This window comes from Ranitomeya variabilis, chromosome 4 (genome assembly GCF_051348905.1).
Source record: "Ranitomeya variabilis isolate aRanVar5 chromosome 4, aRanVar5.hap1, whole genome shotgun sequence".
Lineage (NCBI taxonomy): Eukaryota > Metazoa > Chordata > Amphibia > Anura > Dendrobatidae > Ranitomeya > Ranitomeya variabilis.
Window position 1 is genome coordinate 315291559 of NC_135235.1, and position 21396 is coordinate 315312954.

Below are 21396 nucleotides of genomic sequence, written 5' to 3' on the forward strand. Positions count from 1 at the left end.
AAAACAGAGGAAAAATTACAAAAAAATAATAATTTGCTCAAATGGAAAAGTTCCCATTTCTCATCTTTTTAACATTTTATTTTCTGTAGATAGTTAAGATTTTTAGGCCTTTTACATTTTCTTTAAATAATCAGTCCACGTGCTTTGTTTATTTTCTCCTTAAAATGTAAAGAATCAAGAAAAATGATGTTGCCGAAACACGGGATCGAACCAGGAACCTTTAGATCTTCAGTCTAACGCTCTCCCATCTGAGCTATTTCGGCCAAACACAAACAACTTTAGGAGTGCTAGACACTTGGCAAATGTCAAGCGAAACCCTTGAAAGTAGATATTTTTATTTTTGCTTTGACTGGTTTTTGCAGCATGATTTCTATTTGAAACTCCTGCTATTTTGTTGTACATATCTAATAACTTTCATTAACTCTTTGTGAATGAGTAGAAAAAAACAGCAATTTTGACAGAGATTTTTTTACATTTTCAATTTGACTCCATTCATCAGGTTCATTCAAACCCTGTGTTTGTGAGACAGGTGATGGTTGCACATAAAAGACAATGTGCATGCATAATGTTACATCAAGTTTTATTTGTTATTAAATGCAAATAATTGGACCAAAAAAGGAGACAACAATTTGGAGAAAATATTTTAATGATTGTTAACTTTCAATGTGAAAACATTTGTCCCAAAATGTGCTGAAACTTAGATGTCAGTATCGCATGTGCATTTCAGACTTTAAAACTATGATTACCTACTTTTTAAGCTTTTGTTTATTAAGTATTTTTATGGTCTATTGATGAATGAGGTAATCAAATATGAAATTAGACTTACCGGCAATTCAGTTTATAGAAATCTCCCAGAACAGCCCCATAGGATGTGGAGTCTCCACCCTAATAGGGAAAGAGAACACAAATAGTTGAAATAGTCCCGCCCCATTGACCGCCCGCAGTATTTTTATAGAGCCAAGACAGCTAACATATGCACATAAAAACTATTTCATGGTCCTAGAGTTCCGTTTATAGATGACAATTTCAGATTCACCCCAAAGACTCCCAGGTAGTGGTAACTTTGGGATCAGGTTTTTTAAGGCCCATTGCTAAGTTTGGTTTGATCCCCATCTAATCAATAATTGACTGAGAATCTGTATAGTTTCATGAAAAGGTGATGTCAGAAGTGGGATTTGAACCCACGCCTCCAAGAGAGACGGCGACCTGAACGCAGCGCCTTAGACCGCTCGGCCATCCTGACTTCTTGTGGATTCTGTGCCTTAACTCTTTCCAAGTTAGTCAGCAGAAATATGACCAGTAATTGTCATTGAAAATTATTTTAAAATATTTAATATTACAGTTTTTATTTCAATACATTTGTTTAAACTATTAGTTATCAAGCCTATTTTGAGCTAAATGGCCAAGCCCCATTTTAAAAAAATATGACTTTTATCACTGTATGCAGTAATAACTCTGGAATGCTTCTACATATCCCCGTAATTCTGAAAGTGTTTTTTGTGACACATTGTACTTTACATTAACTGTAAATTTAGGTCAATATATTTTTAGTTTTTTTCTGTGAAAATATCTAAAGTTTGTTTAAAATTTTGAAATATTAGTCATTTTTATTCTTTGACTGCTTATATCCTTAAACCAACTTGTCGCACCACACAAAAATGTAAATAAATAGCATTTTTCATATGTGTACTTTTTGTCAGCATTCACTTTCACACCTCCTTTTGTTTTGGTAGGATGTTAGAAATGTTAGATTTCTCACAAAATGCGGTGATGCACCATATTTCTTCAGAATCTACTGTTTGGCCACACAGCAGGGCTTTGAAAATAAGAGCACTATTTGGATTTTGGAATGCAGATTTTGCAAGAATAGTTTGCAGGTAAAATTTGCAGAGTACCAAAAGTACCAAAACAGCAGAAACCCCCCCAAAGTGACCCCATTTTAGAAATTACTTCTCACAATGAATTCATATACACCACAGCATTTCATAGTCAAATATACATGGTTGAAATCATTCAGCTACTGTCTGATATATGCTTTCTTTATCAGCTATCAGGTTCCCTTTAAATCCTCTTACAGCTAAGTGAAATGGAAATAAACAAAACAGAGGAAAAATTACAAAAAAATAATAATTTGCTCAAATGGAAAAGTTCCCATTTCTCATCTTTTTAACATTTTATTTTCTGTAGATAGTTAAGATTTTTAGGCCTTTTACATTTTCTTTAAATAATCAGTCCACATGCTTTGTTTATTTTCTCCTTAAAATGTAAAGAATCAAGAAAAATGATGTTGCCGAAACCCGGGATCGAACCAGGGACCTTTAGATCTTCAGTCTAACGCTCTCCCATCTGAGCTATTTCGGCCAAACACAAACAACTTTAGGAGTGCTAGACACTTGGCAAATGTCAAGCGAAACCCCTGAAAGTAGATATTTTTATTTTTGCTTTGACTGGTTTTTGCAGCATGATTTCTATTTGAAACTCCTGCTATTTTGTTGTACATATCTAATAACTTTCATTAACTCTTTGTGAATGAGTAGAAAAAAACAGCAATTTTGACAGAGATTTTTTTACATTTTCAATTTGACTCCATTCATCAGGTTCATTCAAACCCTGTTTTTGTGAGACAGGTGATGGTTGCACATAAAAGACAATGTGCATGCATAATGTTACATCAAGTTTTATTTGTTATTAAATGCAAATAATTGGAGCAAAAAAGGAGACAACAATTTGGAGAAAATATTTTAATGATTGTTAACTTTCAATGTGAAAAGATTTGTCCCAAAATGTTCTGAAACTTAGATGTCAGTATCGCATGTGCATTTCAGACTTTAAAACTATGATTACCTACTTTTTAAGCTTTTGTTTATTAAGTATTTTTATGGTCTATTGATGAATGAGGTAATCAAATATGAAATTAGACTTACCGGCAATTCAGTTTATAGAAATCTCCCAGAACAGCCCCATAGGATGTGGAGTCTCCACCCTAATAGGGAAAGAGAACACAAAGAGTTGAAATAGTCCCGCCCCATTGACCGCCCGCAGTATTTTTATAGAGCCAAGACAGCTAACATATGCACATAAAAACTATTTCATGGTCCTAGAGTTCCGTTTATAGATGACAATTTCAGATTCACCCCAAAGACTCCCAGGTAGTGGTAACTTTGGGATCAGGTTTTTAAGGCCCATTGCTAAGTTTGGTTTGATCCCCATCTAATCAATAATTGACTGAGAATCTGTATAGTTTCATGAAAAGGTAATGTCAGAAGTGGGATTTGAACCCACGCCTCCAAGAGAGACTGCGACCTGAACGCAGCGCCTTAGACCGCTCGGCCATCCTGACTTCTTGTGGATTCTGTGCCTTAACTCTTTCCAAGTTAGTCAGCAGAAATATGACCAGTAATTGTCATTGAAAATTATTTTAAAATATTTAATATTACAGTTTTTATTTCAATACATTTGTTTAAACTATTAGTTATCAAGCCTATTTTGAGCTAAATGGCCAAGCCCCATTTTAAAAAAATATGACTTTTATCACTGTATGCAGTAATAACTCTGGAATGCTTCTACATATCCCCAAAAACAAGAAAAAGAAGCGCACATAGAGTAATACCTTCAGGTATCGCAATCACCTGGACCCCCACAAAACAGACTCACCTGGTCTGGTTGTGATAAGTCACAACTCCCTTGGATAAGCACGTATGGTCGCAGCAGGCTCCCGGCAAACAGTATGGATCCACATGGAAAGAAATGGCTAAAAAAGAAACATATTGGATATTTAAGTTGGGCACTTTAAGCCCTGGTGGATTGAATGAGGTAAGTGACCTCTTCTAGAAACCAATATGTAATATCATGAATTTTCATCACATTGACATTCCTCTGTGATGGATTTTTTTGATGGTTGAAGTTCCTCCGTGTGACGATGTGGCGAGAGACTATTGACTATAGTGGCCCCCATTTTCCATGAATCCAGGTGGCTGACTGGTCTAGGGTGCTGCTCATTTCTTTGCAGTGTTTGTAGACCTCTAGATCAAATGGGTTCAATTCCTGAATGAACCGTTGAAATAGAGTATATGGGAATTTACCCTCCCCCCTACTTCTTTCATTTCATGTGATTCTTGTTCCAATTAATCCTATTGATATTGAAGTACACTACAGACACGCTATGTAGTGTCAGTTATCTCATATTGGCCCTTGGTTTCCTTTGCTATGGGTCAATATATGATATTTTAAGTGTTTTGAATGGGTTAAACTGGTGAATCAAGATAAATAGTTGCCCTCACCTTAGACCACTTGGTGGTTTAGTGGTATAAGACGGAGGTTTAATCTCTGGAGGATAGTTTTTAGGTTTCTTCCAGCGTGAGTTCTAATCCTGGTTTATCTGGATACCAGAAATGTTTACATTTGTTTTTATTATTTATTGATGAATATATACGGTTTTAAAGATCGATCATTGTGTTTCAATGTATTTTAATGTTTTGTATCCAATATTATGGGTGTATTTACAAATTTTTGATCTAAAGTGGGTGTTCCCACCAGAAGTGATGTCGTAAGAGGGTGGGGTTTATACATGTTTTGTGTTTTTTTGATTGTATTCGTGGGTATATATACCTGGTTTTACTGATGAATCTTGATGCCCTGATGAAGTGGCCTGTTTGCCACGAAACGCGTAGGCTAATAAACAGAGTGTGTGTGTAACTCTGTTACCTTTATTGTGGTCTGCGCGGCTTCTATCCTCCGGTTCTATTTCTTTCCATGTGGATGTCTACATATCCCCGTAATTCTGAAAGTGTTTTTTTGTGACACATTGTACCTTACATTAACTGTAAATTTAGGTCAATATATTTTTAGTTTTTTTCTGTGAAAATATCTAAAGTTTGTTTAAAATTTTGAAATATTAGTCATTTTTATTCTTTGACTGCTTATATCCTTAAACCAACTTGTCGCACCACACAAAAATGTAAATAAATAGCATTTTTCATATGTGTACTTTTTGTCAGCATTCACTTTCAAACCTCCTTTTATTTTGTTAGGATGTTAGAAATGTTAGATTTCTCACAAAATGCGGTGATGCACCATATTTCTTCAGAATCTACTGTTTGGCCACACAGCAGGGCTTTGAAAATAAGAGCGCTATTTGGATTTTGGAATGCAGATTTTGCAAGAATAGTTTGTAGGTAAAATTTGCAGAGTACCAAAAGTACCAAAACAGCAGAAACCCCCCCAAAGTGACCCCATTTAGAAATTACTTCTCACAATGAATTCATATACACCACAGCATTTCATAGTCAAATATACATGGTTGAAATCATTCAGCTAGTGTCTGATACATGCTTTCTTTATCAGCTATCAGGTTTCCTTTAAATCCTCTTACAGCTAAGTGAAATGGAAATAAACAAAACAGAGGAAAAATTACAAAAAAATAATAATTTGCTCAAATGGAAAAGTTCCCATTTCTCATCTTTTTAACATTTTATTTTCTGTAGATAGTTAAGATTTTTAGGCCTTTTACATTTTCTTTAAATAATCAGTCCACGTGCTTTGTTTATTTTCTCCTTAAAATGTAAAGAATCAAGAAAAATGATGTTGCCGAAACACGGGATCGAACCAGGAACCTTTAGATCTTCAGTCTAACGCTCTCCCATCTGAGCTATTTCGGCCAAACACAAACAACTTTAGGAGTGCTAGACACTTGGCAAATGTCAAGCGAAACCCTTGAAAGTAGATATTTTTATTTTTGCTTTGACTGGTTTTTGCAGCATGATTTCTATTTGAAACTCCTGCTATTTTGTTGTACATATCTAATAACTTTCATTAACTCTTTGTGAATGAGTAGAAAAAAACAGCAATTTTGACAGAGATTTTTTTACATTTTCAATTTGACTCCATTCATCAGGTTCATTCAAACCCTGTGTTTGTGAGACAGGTGATGGTTGCACATAAAAGACAATGTGCATGCATAATGTTACATCAAGTTTTATTTGTTATTAAATGCAAATAATTGGAGCAAAAAAGGAGACAACAATTTGGAGAAAATATTTTAATGATTGTTAACTTTCAATGTGAAAACATTTGTCCCAAAATGTGCTGAAACTTAGATGTCAGTATCGCATGTGCATTTCAGACTTTAAAACTATGATTACCTACTTTTTAAGCTTTTGTTTATTAAGTATTTTTATGGTCTATTGATGAATGAGGTAATCAAATATGAAATTAGACTTACCGGCAATTCAGTTTATAGAAATCTCCCAGAACAGCCCCATAGGATGTGGAGTCTCCGCCCTAATAGGGAAAGAGAACACAAAAACTTGAAATAGTCCCGCCCCATTGACCGCCCGCAGTATTTTTATAGAGCCAAGACAGCTAACATATGCACATAAAAACTATTTCACGGTCCTAGAGTTCCGTTTATAGATGACAATTTCAGATTCACCCCAAAGACTCCCAAGGTAGTGGTAACTTTGGGATCAGGTTTTTTAAGGCCTTTGCTAAGTTTGGTTTGATCCCCATCTAATCAATAATTGACTGAGAATCTGTATAGTTTCATGAAAAGGTAATGTCAGAAGTGGGATTTGAACCCACGCCTCCAAGAGAGACTGCGACCTGAACGCAGCGCCTTAGACTGCTCAGCCATCCTGACTTTTTGTGGATTCTGTGCCTTAACTCTTTCCAAGTTAGTCAGCAGAAATATGACCAGTAATTGTCATTGAAAATTATTTTAAAATATTTAATGTTACAGTTTTTATTTCAATACATTTGTTTAAACTATTAGTTATCAAGCCTATTTTGAGCTAAATGGCCAAGCCCCATTTTAAAAAAATATGACTTTTATCACTGTATGCAGTAATAACTCTGGAATGCTTCTACATATCCCCGTAATTCTGAAAGTGTTTTTTGTGACACATTGTACTTTACATTAACTGTAAATTTAGGTCAATATATTTTTAGTTTTTTTCTGTGAAAATATCTAAAGTTTGTTTAAAATTTTGAAATATTAGTCATTTTTATTCTTTGACTGCTTATATCCTTAAACCAACTTGTCGCACCACACAAAAATGTAAATAAATAGCATTTTTCATATGTGTACTTTTTGTCAGCATTCATTTTCAAACCTCCTTTTATTTTGTTAGGATGTTAGAAATGTTAGATTTCTCACAAAATGCGGTGATGCACCATATTTCTTCAGAATCTACTGTTTGGCCACACAGCAGGGCTTTGAAAATAAGAGCGCTATTTGGATTTTGGAATGCAGATTTTGCAAGAATAGTTTGCAGGTAAAATTTACAGAGTACCAAAAGTACCAAAACAGCAGAACCCCCCCCCAAAGTGACCCCATTTTAGAAATTACTTCTCACAATGAATTCATATACACCACAGCATTTCATAGTCAAACATACATGGTTGAAATCTTTCTAGTGTCTGATACATGCTTTCTGTATCAGCTATCAGGTTCCCTTTAAATCCTCTTACAGCTAAGTGAAATGGAAATAAACAAAACAGAGGAAAAATTACAAAAAAATAATAATTTGCTCAAATGGAAAATTTCCCATTTCTCATCTTTTTAACATTTTATTTTCTGTAGATAGTTAAGATTTTTAGGCCTTTTACATTTTCTTTAAATAATCAGTCCACGTGCTTTGTTTATTTTCTCCGTAAAATGTAAAGAATCAAGAAAAATGATGTTGCTGAAACCCGGGATCGAACCAGGGACCTCTAGATGTTTAGTCTAACGCTCTCCCATCTGAGCTATTTCGGCCAAACAAAAACAACTTTAGGAGTGCTAGACACTTGGCAAATGTCAAGCGAAACCCCTGAAAGTAGATATTTTTATTTTTGCTTTGACTGGTTTTTGCAGCATGATTTCTATTTGAAACTCCTGCTATTTTGTTGTACATATTTAATAACTTTCATTAACTCTTTGTGAATGAGTAGAAAAAAACAGCAATTTTGACAGAGATTATTTTACATTTTCAATTTGACTCCATTCATCAGGTTCATTCAAACCCTGTGTTTGTGAGACAGGTGATGGTTGCACATAAAAGACAATGTGCATGCATAATGTTACATCAAGTTTTATTTGTTATTAAATGCAAATAATTGGAGCAAAAAAGGAGACAACAATTTAGAGAAAATATTTTAATGATTGTTAACTTTCAATGTGAAAACATTTGTCCCAAAATGTGCTGAAACTTAGATGTCAGTATCGCATGTGCATTTCAGACTTTAAAACTATGATTACCTACTTTTTAAGCTTTTGTTTATTAAGTATTTTTATGGTCTATTGATGAATGAGGTAATCAAATATGAAATTAGACTTACCGGCAATTCAGTTTATAGAAATCTCCCAGAACAGCCCCATAGGATGTGGAGTCTCCGCCCTAATAGGGAAAGAGAACACAAAGAGTTGAAATAGTCCCGCCCCATTGACCGCCCGCAGTATTTTTATAGTGCCAAGACAGCTAACATATGCACATAAAAACTATTTCACGGTCCTAGAGTTCCGTTTATAGACGACAATTTCAGATTCACCCCAAAGACTCCCAGGTAGTGGTAACTTTGGGATCAGGTTTTTTAAGGCCCATTGCTAAGTTTGGTTTGATCCCCATCTAATCAATAATTGACTGAGAATCTGTATAGTTTCATGAAAAGGTAATGTCAGAAGTGGGACCCACGCCTCCAAGTGAGACTGCGACCTGAACGCAGCGCCTTAGACCGCTCAGCCATCCTGACTTCTTGTGGATTCTGTGCCTTAACTCTTTCCAAGTTAGTCAGCAGAAATATGACCAGTAATTGTCATTGAAAATTATTTTAAAATATTTAATATTACAGTTTTTATTTCAATACATTTGTTTAAACTATTAGTTATCAAGCCTATTTTGAGCTAAATGGCCAAGCCCCATTTTAAAAAAATATGACTTTTATCACTGTATGCAGTAATAACTCTGGAATGCTTCTACATATCCCCGTAATTCTGAAAGTGTTTTTTGTGACACATTGTACTTTACATTAACTGTAAATTTAGGTCAATATATTTTTAGTTTTTTTCTGTGAAAATATCAAAAGTTTGTTTAAAATTTTGAAATATTAGTCATTTTTATTCTTTGACTGCTTATATCCTTAAACCAACTTGTCGCACCACACAAAAATGTAAATAAATAGCATTTTTCATATGTGTACTTTTTGTCAGCATTCACTTTCACACCTCCTTTTGTTTTGTTAGGATGTTAGAAATGTTAGATTTCTCACAAAATGCGGTGATGCACCATATTTCTTCAGAATCTACTGTTTGGCCACACAGCAGGGCTTTGAAAATAAGAGCGCTATTTGGATTTTGGAATGCAGATTTTGCAAGAATAGTTTGTAGGTAAAATTTGCAGAGTACCAAAAGTACCAAAACAGCAGAAACCCCCCCAAAGTGACCCCATTTAGAAATTACTTCTCACAATGAATTCATATACACCACAGCATTTCATAGTCAAATATACATGGTTGAAATCATTCAGCTAGTGTCTGATACATGCTTTCTTTATCAGCTATCAGGTTTCCTTTAAATCCTCTTACAGCTAAGTGAAATGGAAATAAACAAAACAGAGGAAAAATTACAAAAAAATAATAATTTGCTCAAATGGAAAAGTTCCCATTTCTCATCTTTTTAACATTTTATTTTCTGTAGATAGTTAAGATTTTTAGGCCTTTTACATTTTCTTTAAATAATCAGTCCACGTGCTTTGTTTATTTTCTCCTTAAAATGTAAAGAATCAAGAAAAATGATGTTGCCGAAACACGGGATCGAACCAGGAACCTTTAGATCTTCAGTCTAACGCTCTCCCATCTGAGCTATTTCGGCCAAACACAAACAACTTTAGGAGTGCTAGACACTTGGCAAATGTCAAGCGAAACCCTTGAAAGTAGATATTTTTATTTTTGCTTTGACTGGTTTTTGCAGCATGATTTCTATTTGAAACTCCTGCTATTTTGTTGTACATATCTAATAACTTTCATTAACTCTTTGTGAATGAGTAGAAAAAAACAGCAATTTTGACAGAGATTTTTTTACATTTTCAATTTGACTCCATTCATCAGGTTCATTCAAACCCTGTGTTTGTGAGACAGGTGATGGTTGCACATAAAAGACAATGTGCATGCATAATGTTACATCAAGTTTTATTTGTTATTAAATGCAAATAATTGGAGCAAAAAAGGAGACAACAATTTGGAGAAAATATTTTAATGATTGTTAACTTTCAATGTGAAAACATTTGTCCCAAAATGTGCTGAAACTTAGATGTCAGTATCGCATGTGCATTTCAGACTTTAAAACTATGATTACCTACTTTTTAAGCTTTTGTTTATTAAGTATTTTTATGGTCTATTGATGAATGAGGTAATCAAATATGAAATTAGACTTACCGGCAATTCAGTTTATAGAAATCTCCCAGAACAGCCCCATAGGATGTGGAGTCTCCGCCCTAATAGGGAAAGAGAACACAAAAACTTGAAATAGTCCCGCCCCATTGACCGCCCGCAGTATTTTTATAGAGCCAAGACAGCTAACATATGCACATAAAAACTATTTCACGGTCCTAGAGTTCCGTTTATAGATGACAATTTCAGATTCACCCCAAAGACTCCCAAGGTAGTGGTAACTTTGGGATCAGGTTTTTTAAGGCCTTTGCTAAGTTTGGTTTGATCCCCATCTAATCAATAATTGACTGAGAATCTGTATAGTTTCATGAAAAGGTAATGTCAGAAGTGGGATTTGAACCCACGCCTCCAAGAGAGACTGCGACCTGAACGCAGCGCCTTAGACTGCTCAGCCATCCTGACTTTTTGTGGATTCTGTGCCTTAACTCTTTCCAAGTTAGTCAGCAGAAATATGACCAGTAATTGTCATTGAAAATTATTTTAAAATATTTAATGTTACAGTTTTTATTTCAATACATTTGTTTAAACTATTAGTTATCAAGCCTATTTTGAGCTAAATGGCCAAGCCCCATTTTAAAAAAATATGACTTTTATCACTGTATGCAGTAATAACTCTGGAATGCTTCTACATATCCCCGTAATTCTGAAAGTGTTTTTTGTGACACATTGTACTTTACATTAACTGTAAATTTAGGTCAATATATTTTTAGTTTTTTTCTGTGAAAATATCTAAAGTTTGTTTAAAATTTTGAAATATTAGTCATTTTTATTCTTTGACTGCTTATATCCTTAAACCAACTTGTCGCACCACACAAAAATGTAAATAAATAGCATTTTTCATATGTGTACTTTTTGTCAGCATTCATTTTCAAACCTCCTTTTATTTTGTTAGGATGTTAGAAATGTTAGATTTCTCACAAAATGCGGTGATGCACCATATTTCTTCAGAATCTACTGTTTGGCCACACAGCAGGGCTTTGAAAATAAGAGCGCTATTTGGATTTTGGAATGCAGATTTTGCAAGAATAGTTTGCAGGTAAAATTTACAGAGTACCAAAAGTACCAAAACAGCAGAACCCCCCCCCAAAGTGACCCCATTTTAGAAATTACTTCTCACAATGAATTCATATACACCACAGCATTTCATAGTCAAACATACATGGTTGAAATCTTTCTAGTGTCTGATACATGCTTTCTGTATCAGCTATCAGGTTCCCTTTAAATCCTCTTACAGCTAAGTGAAATGGAAATAAACAAAACAGAGGAAAAATTACAAAAAAATAATAATTTGCTCAAATGGAAAATTTCCCATTTCTCATCTTTTTAACATTTTATTTTCTGTAGATAGTTAAGATTTTTAGGCCTTTTACATTTTCTTTAAATAATCAGTCCACGTGCTTTGTTTATTTTCTCCGTAAAATGTAAAGAATCAAGAAAAATGATGTTGCTGAAACCCGGGATCGAACCAGGGACCTCTAGATGTTTAGTCTAACGCTCTCCCATCTGAGCTATTTCGGCCAAACAAAAACAACTTTAGGAGTGCTAGACACTTGGCAAATGTCAAGCGAAACCCCTGAAAGTAGATATTTTTATTTTTGCTTTGACTGGTTTTTGCAGCATGATTTCTATTTGAAACTCCTGCTATTTTGTTGTACATATTTAATAACTTTCATTAACTCTTTGTGAATGAGTAGAAAAAAACAGCAATTTTGACAGAGATTATTTTACATTTTCAATTTGACTCCATTCATCAGGTTCATTCAAACCCTGTGTTTGTGAGACAGGTGATGGTTGCACATAAAAGACAATGTGCATGCATAATGTTACATCAAGTTTTATTTGTTATTAAATGCAAATAATTGGAGCAAAAAAGGAGACAACAATTTAGAGAAAATATTTTAATGATTGTTAACTTTCAATGTGAAAACATTTGTCCCAAAATGTGCTGAAACTTAGATGTCAGTATCGCATGTGCATTTCAGACTTTAAAACTATGATTACCTACTTTTTAAGCTTTTGTTTATTAAGTATTTTTATGGTCTATTGATGAATGAGGTAATCAAATATGAAATTAGACTTACCGGCAATTCAGTTTATAGAAATCTCCCAGAACAGCCCCATAGGATGTGGAGTCTCCGCCCTAATAGGGAAAGAGAACACAAAGAGTTGAAATAGTCCCGCCCCATTGACCGCCCGCAGTATTTTTATAGTGCCAAGACAGCTAACATATGCACATAAAAACTATTTCACGGTCCTAGAGTTCCGTTTATAGACGACAATTTCAGATTCACCCCAAAGACTCCCAGGTAGTGGTAACTTTGGGATCAGGTTTTTTAAGGCCCATTGCTAAGTTTGGTTTGATCCCCATCTAATCAATAATTGACTGAGAATCTGTATAGTTTCATGAAAAGGTAATGTCAGAAGTGGGACCCACGCCTCCAAGTGAGACTGCGACCTGAACGCAGCGCCTTAGACCGCTCAGCCATCCTGACTTCTTGTGGATTCTGTGCCTTAACTCTTTCCAAGTTAGTCAGCAGAAATATGACCAGTAATTGTCATTGAAAATTATTTTAAAATATTTAATATTACAGTTTTTATTTCAATACATTTGTTTAAACTATTAGTTATCAAGCCTATTTTGAGCTAAATGGCCAAGCCCCATTTTAAAAAAATATGACTTTTATCACTGTATGCAGTAATAACTCTGGAATGCTTCTACATATCCCCGTAATTCTGAAAGTGTTTTTTGTGACACATTGTACTTTACATTAACTGTAAATTTAGGTCAATATATTTTTAGTTTTTTTCTGTGAAAATATCAAAAGTTTGTTTAAAATTTTGAAATATTAGTCATTTTTATTCTTTGACTGCTTATATCCTTAAACCAACTTGTCGCACCACACAAAAATGTAAATAAATAGCATTTTTCATATGTGTACTTTTTGTCAGCATTCACTTTCACACCTCCTTTTGTTTTGGTAGGATGTTAGAAATGTTAGATTTCTCACAAAATGCGGTGATGCACCATATTTCTTCAGAATCTACTGTTTGGCCACACAGCAGGGCTTTGAAAATAAGAGCGCTATTTGGATTTTGGAATGCAGATTTTGCAAGAATAGTTTGCAGGTAAAATTTGCAGAGTACCAAAAGTACCAAAACAGCAGAAACCCCCCCAAAGTGACCCCATTTTAGAAATTACTTCTCACAATGAATTCATATACACCACAGCATTTCATAGTCAAATATACATGGTTGAAATCATTCAGCTACTGTCTGATACATGCTTTCTTTATCAGCTATCAGGTTCCCTTTAAATCCTCTTACAGCTAAGTGAAATGGAAATAAACAAAACAGAGGAAAAATTACAAAAAAATAATAATTTGCTCAAATGGAAAAGTTCCCATTTCTCATCTTTTTAACATTTTATTTTCTGTAGATAGTTAAGATTTTTAGGCCTTTTACATTTTCTTTAAATAATCAGTCCACGTGCTTTGTTTATTTTCTCCTTAAAATGTAAAGAATCAAGAAAAATGATGTTGCCGAAACCCGAGATCGAACCAGGGACCTTTAGATCTTCAGTCTAACGCTCTCCCATCTGAGCTATTTCGGCCAAACACAAACAACTTTAGGAGTGCTAGACACTTGGCAAATGTCAAGCGAAACCCCTGAAAGTAGATATTTTTATTTTTGCTTTGACTGGTTTTTGCAGCATGATTTCTATCTGAAACTCCTGCTATTTTGTTGTACATATCTAATAACTTTCATTAACTCTTTGTGAATGAGTAGAAAAAAACAGCAATTTTGACAGAGCTTTTTTTACATTTTCAATGTGACTCCATTCTTCAGGTTCATTCAAACCCTGTGTTTGTGAGACAGGTGATGGTTGCACATAAAAGACAATGTGCATGCATAATGTTACATCAAGTTTTATTTGTTATTAAATGCAAATAATTGGACCAAAAAAGGAGACAACAATTTGGAGAAAATATTTTAATGATTGTTAACTTTCAATGTGAAAACATTTGTCCCAAAATGTGCTGAAACTTAGATGTCAGTATCGCATGTGCATTTCAGACTTTAAAACTATGATTACCTACTTTTTAAGCTTTTGTTTATTAAGTATTTTTATGGTCTATTGATGAATGAGGTAATCAAATATGAAATTAGACTTACCGGCAATTCAGTTTATAGAAATCTCCCAGAACAGCCCCATAGGATGTGGAGTCTCCACCCTAATAGGGAAAGAGAACACAAATAGTTGAAATAGTCCCGCCCCATTGACCGCCCGCAGTATTTTTATAGAGCCAAGACAGCTAACATATGCACATAAAAACTATTTCATGGTCCTAGAGTTCCGTTTATAGATGACAATTTCAGATTCACCCCAAAGACTCCCAGGTAGTGGTAACTTTGGGATCAGGTTTTTTAAGGCCCATTGCTAAGTTTGGTTTGATCCCCATCTAATCAATAATTGACTGAGAATCTGTATAGTTTCATGAAAAGGTGATGTCAGAAGTGGGATTTGAACCCACGCCTCCAAGAGAGACGGCGACCTGAACGCAGCGCCTTAGACCGCTCGGCCATCCTGACTTCTTGTGGATTCTGTGCCTTAACTCTTTCCAAGTTAGTCAGCAGAAATATGACCAGTAATTGTCATTGAAAATTATTTTAAAATATTTAATATTACAGTTTTTATTTCAATACATTTGTTTAAACTATTAGTTATCAAGCCTATTTTGAGCTAAATGGCCAAGCCCCATTTTAAAAAAATATGACTTTTATCACTGTATGCAGTAATAACTCTGGAATGCTTCTACATATCCCCGTAATTCTGAAAGTGTTTTTTGTGACACATTGTACTTTACATTAACTGTAAATTTAAGTCAATATATTTTTAGTTTTTTTCTGTGAAAATATCTAAAGTTTGTTTAAAATTTTGAAATATTAGTCATTTTTATTCTTTGACTGCTTATATCCTTAAACCAACTTGTCGCACCACACAAAAATGTAAATAAATAGCATTTTTCATATGTGTACTTTTTGTCAGCATTCACTTTCACACCTCCTTTTGTTTTGGTAGGATGTTAGAAATGTTAGATTTCTCACAAAATGCGGTGATGCACCATATTTCTTCAGAATCTACTGTTTGGCCACACAGCAGGGCTTTGAAAATAAGAGCGCTATTTGGATTTTGGAATGCAGATTTTGCAAGAATAGTTTGCAGGTAAAATTTGCAGAGTACCAAAAGTACCAAAACAGCAGAAACCCCCCCAAAGTGACCCCATTTTAGAAATTACTTCTCACAATGAATTCATATACACCACAGCATTTCATAGTCAAATATACATGGTTGAAATCATTCAGCTACTGTCTGATATATGCTTTCTTTATCAGCTATCAGGTTCCCTTTAAATCCTCTTACAGCTAAGTGAAATGGAAATAAACAAAACAGAGGAAAAATTACAAAAAAATAATAATTTGCTCAAATGGAAAAGTTCCCATTTCTCATCTTTTTAACATTTTATTTTCTGTAGATAGTTAAGATTTTTAGGCCTTTTACATTTTCTTTAAATAATCAGTCCACATGCTTTGTTTATTTTCTCCTTAAAATGTAAAGAATCAAGAAAAATGATGTTGCCGAAACCCGGGATCGAACCAGGGACCTTTAGATCTTCAGTCTAACGCTCTCCCATCTGAGCTATTTCGGCCAAACACAAACAACTTTAGGAGTGCTAGACACTTGGCAAATGTCAAGCGAAACCCCTGAAAGTAGATATTTTTATTTTTGCTTTGACTGGTTTTTGCAGCATGATTTCTATTTGAAACTCCTGCTATTTTGTTGTACATATCTAATAACTTTCATTAACTCTTTGTGAATGAGTAGAAAAAAACAGCAATTTTGACAGAGATTTTTTTACATTTTCAATTTGACTCCATTCATCAGGTTCATTCAAACCCTGTTTTTGTGAGACAGGTGATGGTTGCACATAAAAGACAATGTGCATGCATAATGTTACATCAAGTTTTATTTGTTATTAAATGCAAATAATTGGAGCAAAAAAGGAGACAACAATTTGGAGAAAATATTTTAATGATTGTTAACTTTCAATGTGAAAAGATTTGTCCCAAAATGTTCTGAAACTTAGATGTCAGTATCGCATGTGCATTTCAGACTTTAAAACTATGATTACCTACTTTTTAAGCTTTTGTTTATTAAGTATTTTTATGGTCTATTGATGAATGAGGTAATCAAATATGAAATTAGACTTACCGGCAATTCAGTTTATAGAAATCTCCCAGAACAGCCCCATAGGATGTGGAGTCTCCACCCTAATAGGGAAAGAGAACACAAAGAGTTGAAATAGTCCCGCCCCATTGACCGCCCGCAGTATTTTTATAGAGCCAAGACAGCTAACATATGCACATAAAAACTATTTCATGGTCCTAGAGTTCCGTTTATAGATGACAATTTCAGATTCACCCCAAAGACTCCCAGGTAGTGGTAACTTTGGGATCAGGTTTTTAAGGCCCATTGCTAAGTTTGGTTTGATCCCCATCTAATCAATAATTGACTGAGAATCTGTATAGTTTCATGAAAAGGTAATGTCAGAAGTGGGATTTGAACCCACGCCTCCAAGAGAGACTGCGACCTGAACGCAGCGCCTTAGACCGCTCGGCCATCCTGACTTCTTGTGGATTCTGTGCCTTAACTCTTTCCAAGTTAGTCAGCAGAAATATGACCAGTAATTGTCATTGAAAATTATTTTAAAATATTTAATATTACAGTTTTTATTTCAATACATTTGTTTAAACTATTAGTTATCAAGCCTATTTTGAGCTAAATGGCCAAGCCCCATTTTAAAAAAATATGACTTTTATCACTGTATGCAGTAATAACTCTGGAATGCTTCTACATATCCCCAAAAACAAGAAAAAGAAGCGCACATAGAGTAATACCTTCAGGTATCGCAATCACCTGGACCCCCACAAAACAGACTCACCTGGTCTGGTTGTGATAAGTCACAACTCCCTTGGATAAGCACGTATGGTCGCAGCAGGCTCCCGGCAAACAGTATGGATCCACATGGAAAGAAATGGCTAAAAAAGAAACATATTGGATATTTAAGTTGGGCACTTTAAGCCCTGGTGGATTGAATGAGGTAAGTGACCTCTTCTAGAAACCAATATGTAATATCATGAATTTTCATCACATTGACATTCCTCTGTGATGGATTTTTTTGATGGTTGAAGTTCCTCCGTGTGACGATGTGGCGAGAGACTATTGACTATAGTGGCCCCCATTTTCCATGAATCCAGGTGGCTGACTGGTCTAGGGTGCTGCTCATTTCTTTGCAGTGTTTGTAGACCTCTAGATCAAATGGGTTCAATTCCTGAATGAACCGTTGAAATAGAGTATATGGGAATTTACCCTCCCCCCTACTTCTTTCATTTCATGTGATTCTTGTTCCAATTAATCCTATTGATATTGAAGTACACTACAGACACGCTATGTAGTGTCAGTTATCTCATATTGGCCCTTGGTTTCCTTTGCTATGGGTCAATATATGATATTTTAAGTGTTTTGAATGGGTTAAACTGGTGAATCAAGATAAATAGTTGCCCTCACCTTAGACCACTTGGTGGTTTAGTGGTATAAGACGGAGGTTTAATCTCTGGAGGATAGTTTTTAGGTTTCTTCCAGCGTGAGTTCTAATCCTGGTTTATCTGGATACCAGAAATGTTTACATTTGTTTTTATTATTTATTGATGAATATATACGGTTTTAAAGATCGATCATTGTGTTTCAATGTATTTTAATGTTTTGTATCCAATATTATGGGTGTATTTACAAATTTTTGATCTAAAGTGGGTGTTCCCACCAGAAGTGATGTCGTAAGAGGGTGGGGTTTATACATGTTTTGTGTTTTTTTGATTGTATTCGTGGGTATATATACCTGGTTTTACTGATGAATCTTGATGCCCTGATGAAGTGGCCTGTTTGCCACGAAACGCGTAGGCTAATAAACAGAGTGTGTGTGTAACTCTGTTACCTTTATTGTGGTCTGCGCGGCTTCTATCCTCCGGTTCTATTTCTTTCCATGTGGATGTCTACATATCCCCGTAATTCTGAAAGTGTTTTTTTGTGACACATTGTACTTTACATTAACTGTAAATTTAGGTCAATATATTTTTAGTTTTTTTCTGTGAAAATATCTAAAGTTTGTTTAAAATTTTGAAATATTAGTCATTTTTATTCTTTGACTGCTTATATCCTTAAACCAACTTGTCGCACCACACAAAAATGTAAATAAATAGCATTTTTCATATGTGTACTTTTTGTCAGCATTCACTTTCAAACCTCCTTTTATTTTGTTAGGATGTTAGAAATGTTAGATTTCTCACAAAATGCGGTGATGCACCATATTTCTTCAGAATCTACTGTTTGGCCACACAGCAGGGCTTTGAAAATAAGAGCGCTATTTGGATTTTGGAATGCAGATTTTGCAAGAATAGTTTGTAGGTAAAATTTGCAGAGTACCAAAAGTACCAAAACAGCAGAAACCCCCCCAAAGTGACCCCATTTAGAAATTACTTCTCACAATGAATTCATATACACCACAGCATTTCATAGTCAAATATACATGGTTGAAATCATTCAGCTAGTGTCTGATACATGCTTTCTTTATCAGCTATCAGGTTTCCTTTAAATCCTCTTACAGCTAAGTGAAATGGAAATAAACAAAACAGAGGAAAAATTACAAAAAAATAATAATTTGCTCAAATGGAAAAGTTCCCATTTCTCATCTTTTTAACATTTTATTTTCTGTAGATAGTTAAGATTTTTAGGCCTTTTACATTTTCTTTAAATAATCAGTCCACGTGCTTTGTTTATTTTCTCCTTAAAATGTAAAGAATCAAGAAAAATGATGTTGCCGAAACACGGGATCGAACCAGGAACCTTTAGATCTTCAGTCTAACGCTCTCCCATCTGAGCTATTTCGGCCAAACACAAACAACTTTAGGAGTGCTAGACACTTGGCAAATGTCAAGCGAAACCCCTGAAAGTAGATATTTTTATTTTTGCTTTGACTGGTTTTTGCAGCATGATTTCTATTTGAAACTCCTGCTATTTTGTTGTACATATCTAATAACTTTCATTAACTCTTTGTGAATGAGTAGAAAAAAACAGCAATTTTGACAGAGATTTTTTTACATTTTCAATTTGACTCCATTCATCAGGTTCATTCAAACCCTGTGTTTGTGAGACAGGTGATGGTTGCACATAAAAGACAATGTGCATGCATAATGTTACATCAAGTTTTATTTGTTATTAAATGCAAATAATTGGAGCAAAAAAGGAGACAACAATTTGGAGAAAATATTTTAATGATTGTTAACTTTCAATGTGAAAACATTTGTCCCAAAATGTGCTGAAACTTAGATGTCAGTATCGCATGTGCATTTCAGACTTTAAAACTATGATTACCTACTTTTTAAGCTTTTGTTTATTAAGTATTTTTATGGTCTATTGATGAATGAGGTAATCAAATATGAAATTAGACTTACCGGCAATTCAGTTTATAGAAATCTCCCAGAACAGCCCCATAGGATGTGGAGTCTCCGCCCTAATAGGGAAAGAGAACACAAAAACTTGAAATAGTCCCGCCCCATTGACCGCCCGCAGTATTTTTATAGAGCCAAGACAGCTAACATATGCACATAAAAACTATTTCACGGTCCTAGAGTTCCGTTTATAGATGACAATTTCAGATTCACCCCAAAGACTCCCAAGGTAGTGGTAACTTTGGGATCAGGTTTTTTAAGGCCTTTGCTAAGTTTGGTTTGATCCCCATCTAATCAATAATTGACTGAGAATCTGTGTAGTTTCATGAAAAGGTAATGTCAGAAGTGGGATTTGAACCCACGCCTCCAAGAGAGACTGCGACCTGAACGCAGCGCCTTAGACTGCTCAGCCATCCTGACTTTTTGTGGATTCTGTGCCTTAACTCTTTCCAAGTTAGTCAGCAGAAATATGACCAGTAATTGTCATTGAAAATTATTTTAAAATATTTAATATTACAGTTTTTATTTCAATACATTTGTTTAAACTATTAGTTATCAAGCCTATTTTGAGCTAAATGGCCAAGCCCCATTGTAAAAAAATATGACTTGTATCACTGTATGCAGTAATAACACTGGAATGCTTCTACATATCCCCATAATTCTGAAAGTGTTTTTTGTGACACATTGTACTTTACATTAACTGTAAATTTAGGTCAATATATTTTTAGTTTTTTTCTGTGAAAATATCTAAAGTTTGTTTAAAATTTTGAAATATTAGTCATTTTTATTCTTTGACTGCTTATATCCTTAAACCAACTTGTCGCACCACACAAAAATGTAAATAAATAGCATTTTTCATATGTGTACTTTTTGTCAGCATTCACTTTCAAACCTCCTTTTATTTTGTTAGGATGTTAGAAATGTTAGATTTCTCACAAAATGCGGTGATGCACCATATTTCTTCAGAATCTACTGTTTGGCCACACAGCAGGGCTTTGAAAATAAGAGCGCTATTTGGATTTTGGAATGCAGATTTTGCAAGAATAGTTTGCAGGTAAAATTTGCAGAGTACCAAAAGTACCAAAACAGCAGAAACCCCCCCAAAGTGACCCCATTTAGAAATTACTTCTCACAATGAATTCATATACACCACAGCATTTCATAGTCAAATATACATGGTTGAAATCATTCAGCTAGTGTCTGATACATGCTTTCTTTATCAACTATCAGGTTTCCTTTAAATCCTCTTACAGCTAAGTGAAATGGAAATAAACAAAACAGAGGAAAAATTACAAAAAAATAATAATTTGCTCAAATGGAAAAGTTCCCATTTCTCATCTTTTTAACATTTTATTTTCTGTAGATAGTTAAGATTTTTAGGCCTTTTACATTTTCTTTAAATAATCAGTC

At 34.4% G+C, this 21396-nt stretch overlaps 9 non-coding genes across 9 annotated transcripts; all 9 read right to left on the reverse strand.

The window, feature by feature from the left end:
- Positions 1–1160: 1160 nt before the first annotated feature.
- On the reverse strand, positions 1161–1243 carry TRNAL-CAG (transfer RNA leucine (anticodon CAG)). Its single transcript has one exon. It is a non-coding gene; the product is annotated as a tRNA-Leu (tRNA).
- Positions 1244–2288: 1045 nt separating this feature from the next.
- TRNAF-GAA (transfer RNA phenylalanine (anticodon GAA)) lies at positions 2289–2361 on the reverse strand. Its single transcript has one exon. It is a non-coding gene; the product is annotated as a tRNA-Phe (tRNA).
- Positions 2362–3257: 896 nt separating this feature from the next.
- TRNAL-CAG (transfer RNA leucine (anticodon CAG)) lies at positions 3258–3340 on the reverse strand. The gene has a single exon. It is a non-coding gene; the product is annotated as a tRNA-Leu (tRNA).
- A 4340-nt stretch (positions 3341–7680) lies between these two features.
- TRNAF-AAA (transfer RNA phenylalanine (anticodon AAA)) lies at positions 7681–7753 on the reverse strand. Its single transcript has one exon. It is a non-coding gene; the product is annotated as a tRNA-Phe (tRNA).
- Positions 7754–11867: 4114 nt separating this feature from the next.
- Positions 11868–11940, reverse strand: TRNAF-AAA (transfer RNA phenylalanine (anticodon AAA)). Its single transcript has one exon. It is a non-coding gene; the product is annotated as a tRNA-Phe (tRNA).
- A 2019-nt stretch (positions 11941–13959) lies between these two features.
- On the reverse strand, positions 13960–14032 carry TRNAF-GAA (transfer RNA phenylalanine (anticodon GAA)). The gene has a single exon. It is a non-coding gene; the product is annotated as a tRNA-Phe (tRNA).
- An 897-nt stretch (positions 14033–14929) lies between these two features.
- TRNAL-CAG (transfer RNA leucine (anticodon CAG)) lies at positions 14930–15012 on the reverse strand. Its single transcript has one exon. It is a non-coding gene; the product is annotated as a tRNA-Leu (tRNA).
- Positions 15013–16057: 1045 nt separating this feature from the next.
- TRNAF-GAA (transfer RNA phenylalanine (anticodon GAA)) lies at positions 16058–16130 on the reverse strand. The gene has a single exon. It is a non-coding gene; the product is annotated as a tRNA-Phe (tRNA).
- Positions 16131–17026: 896 nt separating this feature from the next.
- On the reverse strand, positions 17027–17109 carry TRNAL-CAG (transfer RNA leucine (anticodon CAG)). Its single transcript has one exon. It is a non-coding gene; the product is annotated as a tRNA-Leu (tRNA).
- Positions 17110–21396: the final 4287 nt, after the last annotated feature.